The 5073-nt window shown below is 41.9% G+C and overlaps 1 long non-coding RNA gene across 1 annotated transcript; it reads right to left on the minus strand.

Annotated features, from left to right (window-relative positions):
• Positions 1–3817: 3817 nt before the first annotated feature.
• On the minus strand, positions 3818–4781 carry LOC117896676. The gene is made up of 3 exons (XR_004649040.1): positions 4622–4781; positions 4148–4564; positions 3818–4092 (listed from the first exon to the last, which is right to left on the minus strand). It is a non-coding gene; the product is annotated as an uncharacterized LOC117896676 (long non-coding RNA).
• Between the last annotated feature and the right edge of the window lie 292 nt (positions 4782–5073).

The following is a 5073-nucleotide window of genomic DNA, read 5'->3' on the forward strand; positions in this document are numbered from 1 at the left end:
CGTTGCGCGGGTTACGTATGTATGCATGCGAAAAGAAGAAGCGCAATGATGAAAAGAAGAATGTAAAAGGCAAGTGAAAATATATGTTTTATGTTTGATTTACAGTTTATACTTTTTTTTCGCAAAAGCTCGTATATTTTTTTATCAGTGACGATCATTTTTTTCCTTTGGTTATTTTGTTATTGTTGATTACCGTACCCTATGGCTTTTCACTCTCGAAATTAACCAAAAACAATTCTCCTTCCACTTGCACCTCTCGATAAGTGAGTGTGGGTGCGCGCAAAGGCAGTTAATTTGCAGTAGCTAAACCCACCCCGTCCAGCAACTTTTGTTGTTTTTTTTTCACATTCTCTCATTCACACTCTGCTTCTGCCTCTGCCGCGCCTCTGCCTCCGCCGTGACTCTGCAGTGTGTGCCAAAGGAGCGTGTTGGCGTGAGAAGTGTTGTAGATGTAGATGACAGTTGAAGAAAAAATGTAAAATTTGACAAAAAACCGCTAAGGTACTGATGTAGTAATAAGTACCGGGTATAAAAGTTGCGACGCGTCTCACACGTCCCTTCTCGTTTTCATTCTCATTTCATTACATTTAATTTTCGGCTTTGTGTTTCATCTCTTGCGAGTGTGTGTGCACATAAATATATACATATGTACATACATATGTGCATAAGTATGTATGTACATATGTATATACACTAATTAAATTCATGCTGAAATTTTTCTAATTAAAAGTTTACTAATGAAATTTATGCAGCTGCTGCCGTCGCCGCTTCTGCTGCTAAATGTGCGTTTGTATCTGCATGTGTTTCGGTGTGTGAGTGTGCGGCTGTGGTCCAAAGCCCAAAAGTCGCGCTTTCAATTAAAAATCGTCATGAATGGAGGTCGCGGTGCAGCAGTTTTACACAAACACGCGGACAGGACAGGACAGGACAGGACAGCTGGCAAACGCCTGATGCGCTTGAATTAGATTTGTATTAAATTGCATTTTTGTGGTTATAATTTATTTCGTAGCATTTTGTTGCCTTTTTCCGTTTGATTCTCCCCTCAAAAAAAAACGCCAACGCTTCCACACACAGACAGCAAGAGAGATAGAGAGAGGGTGTTCTGACTTATAGAAGCTCTTTGAAACAGAGAAAAGTAAAATTGTATCAAAGTAGATACTCATGATCAGCCAGGGCATCGTCTGGTATATAGTACATACATATGTAATGGAAAAGAAAGCGAATCCCACAGTTAGTTTTTTCCGAAATGCATTTTCTTTCTTGTTTCAAATTCGATTTGGCCAGGGTTTTTGTAGAATCCCCTCCCAAAGCCTTCCTCCCTTTAGGGCGCCACACGTTCGAGTAAACAACTGCGTGGGCTGCGGAGTTAATGCAATCAAATGTGGCATAATTAAAAACTAATATCAAGTGAGCAATGGGCTGCTGCCGCTGCTGCTGACCCAGAGGGAACGTGGTTGGGGAGCATGGGGCGGTCATTTTGCGGTTTGATTATCGACTGCAAATAAATAAGTAAGCAGGTCTTGATTTACTTGATTGTGGGGATATTTGGCCATTGGCTATATAAATATCATCAAACAAATACATATAGTTCCAGTACTCAGTATATGCGGAGTATATACTCCGCTTGGGGCATCAGACCAAAATTGGAAAATTTTCTTTAAACATTGCCTGTTTGAGTGGCAACCACATAGTACACAAGTATGTAAATAAATAAATATCATGTCATGGCAGGCATTTTAATTTGTTTGAACAGTGAATGGAAGTTGAGATCTGTCTTCCTCACAGCCATGCACTGGTACAGGGCAGCAGCTCTAACATAGAAACAGCGCTCTCAAGGTTAACAGACTGTTATCGCTGGCACTCACAGCTTTTCGTTAACATCCGAAGCCCACAACTAATTTTCGCTCTGTGTCCGTGCTTTAAGCTAAATGTGATGTTGCAAATAAAAATAGTAACCTACATATTTTTATTTATTTTATTTTATTTATTATTATTTATTTTCTTTCTTGCAGCTTTAATGGCAACGCTTTAAGGATGATGACCCGTGTGGACCCTTTGACATTTGATTGATTTTGTGGTAAGTACATTTTGTTTTTCACTATTTTTCCTCACTTATAATCAAATAGAATATTGTGTGCGTTTTATTTGTAATTGATATCTTTTCGGGTGCTGCCAGTAATTACCAGTAAATTGAATTAATAAATGCAACAGCGTGTGAACTGTCACGAAGCATGTAACCTGTAACCTGGAACTTGCAACTTGTGGGGCTGAACGCCGAGGCTGAGGCTCTGCCTCAAGACAGGAATTTTAAGTAATTACACACACAGAAGGTGGTGGGGCTCGGCAGGAGGCAGGGGAAAGGGGAGAGCGGCAAGTGTATGCGACGGCAACTCAATTACAGAACCGTTCGTTGTGCGCGCGCCATGTGACGCCGACTAGGAATTTCATTTGGCTGGCAGGTCACGTGATGTGCAACAGCGGCAACGCCAGTTGTAAGTTGGAGGTTGCGTTACGTTAAGCGTTCTGCGCTCCACGTTCTCTCAGAGAAAGAGAAAGAGAGAGAGAGAGAGAGAGAGAGAGAGAGAGAGAACGCAGCGAGCGCCGGGGAAGACTTTGATAAACTGCGTGCCGCAATATGAGGCAGCTAGCCGCAAAACTTTCGCACACATACTCGTAGAGAAGAAGGTGGAGGAGTGGAACGCACAGCCTGCCGCTAATTTATGTCGTCCTAGCAGTTTGAAGATGGATTCTGGCCCATGGCCAGAGCCCTCTTTAGTGTTTAACATGCGCTGGCTGCGGTCAAGCCCATGCCACTCAAGGATCATCTCTCTCTGGGTATGCTCCACATGTGCATCAGCATTGTGACATGGAACGAAAGAGGGAAATGGAGGGAAACAACTTCTTTCGCATCTGTCAATTGGCAACACTCTCTAGCAGATGCAGATTTTAATTACGAAAAGTCCACAAGTTTCCGCACCTTAAAAGTGGTCTATTCTGTTTATATACATTTGCTCCCAAAAGAATGGGCATTTCTTGGTCTATATTATTCCCATTATTGTTTGTTCTCTAGACATCTTTCTGTTCATTTTTTTTGTGTGTGGGAGATATGTTTTTGGTGGAGATGCATGGGCGGATGCGAAGGAGGATGATGGTGAAATGCCACATGGCATTCCCAGCGGCACGCTCCGCAGGCATCAATATTCCTGACGCTGGACGCGCATGGCCACCTCCGGAGAGAAGACGCCGCCACAGCTCCCGGCGAGAGGCGACGACGAAGACACAAGGACAGGGACAGGGGCAGAGGGACACGGAGATATGAGGTGGGGTACAAAAAGAAGCCAAGGCTAAAACACAGTCAAAATATTGACACGACTCTCGCTCTTGGGCCAGGCGCTCTTTGTTGCGCTTTATTGGCACTAGGCAGGGACGTGCGGCAGAGATGATGCTCCTGCCTCGACTTGGCCTTTGTCTGGTGTGTCTGCCATTCGCCATTTGCCACTTGCCCCATTCGACTGCTGCTGATGCTGCTGCTTTTCTTCCTTTTAATCTTGTTTCCAATTTGGTCGATTTTAAAGACATTTGCCTCGCAAGGGCATGCATTCACAACAATTCGCTTACTTCAATAATGCCAAATAATGGCTGAGATTTTGCTGTGCGATTTGTTGGCCAAAAAGGCAGGAAGGCAGGCAGCCAGGCACCAGGCACCAGGCACCCAGGGATTCTGCTGGCCCTCACGTATGTGGTGGTGGGCTTTTGAATTATCGCTGGTGTTTTGTGTTTTTGTATTTTTTTTTATTTCTTACATATTTCGTCTTATGTTTATGTTCGTTGCTTTCCCGTGCAGAGGGAGGAGCTTTCTTTTCGTGTGTGGTCCACATTTTACTGGGAGGGATTGCAGGTTAGGGGGAAATCCTAGCTGGTTTCATCGCTACGATACAGCATTCCATGGCAGATGGTGTGGTCTCATAATCCAGAACGGTGAGATCTTGTTTCTTCTCCGAAAAGTGATCTGGCATTATAGAAGTGGAAAACAATGCGATCGACCGAGGTGGCCTGCTGCATGGCACGTGTCACACTGGGAATATTAGGAACCTATTGTAGAATTAAGAAGGTTATACATTGATATTAACCAAAAATGTATGCTTACATTGTTGTGAAACTTGGAATTTTGGCTTATTTCGAACAAATTTGCTCAAAAATTAACGATAATTTGAGGTTTCTCGATTGCTTTCAGAAATGTAAAAATTTAGATTAAATTTGTTCAACAATAAACGACAATTAAACGATTATCAATTGCTATCCAAAGATATGCATCATTGATCGAAACATTAACATTCATTGGAAAAACCAAGTGAGCGACTTAGGTTTTCAATATCCATCTTGTCACGTTCTTCCTCCTTCTGCCGTTCGTTGAACTCGTCGTCCGATTCGTCCACTTTAAACTCATCTTCAGAATCACCATCAGAATCATTTTCGTCGTCCGCCTTATGGCCATCATCAATTGGCTCCGGTTCAGCCATTGTCATTCCCTCATCATCGATTGGATCATTAAAGAGCTGGGTCCCTATATAAGCATAAACACTATAATAATAATCAGAATTAGTTTATCTTTTATTTTTACCTAATATCAGATTCAGTCCTGAGTGCATCATAATTATATTGTGCTGATTTTTTAAGCGAGAGAGAGAGTCTGTATATTTATATTGAAAATCCCGTCTACTGTCTTTCCAATATTTCGGAAATTTGTGACAAATAAAAGGCATTCAACCCAAATGATACTGAGTTGGTCAGTTACTGTCTAAATCTATATACGAGTGTAAATAATTTGTAATGCCAACACAAGGCATAGCACATTTCCCAGGGAAATCTTAAGAGGGAAGCAAAAACAATGCAAGGCAATTGCGAGCCAGTTATATATGTACATATATGTATGTATGTACATACATATGTACATATGTAAGTACGTGTTTATGCATGTACATACATACATATGTATTGAATGGCATAATGCAATGTAAATTATGTACCAAATGATATGCCACAGCACATCTAATGATATGCATTAGAAAACAG

Source organism: Drosophila subobscura, chromosome A (genome assembly GCF_008121235.1).
Source record: "Drosophila subobscura isolate 14011-0131.10 chromosome A, UCBerk_Dsub_1.0, whole genome shotgun sequence".
Classification (NCBI taxonomy): domain Eukaryota; kingdom Metazoa; phylum Arthropoda; class Insecta; order Diptera; family Drosophilidae; genus Drosophila; species Drosophila subobscura.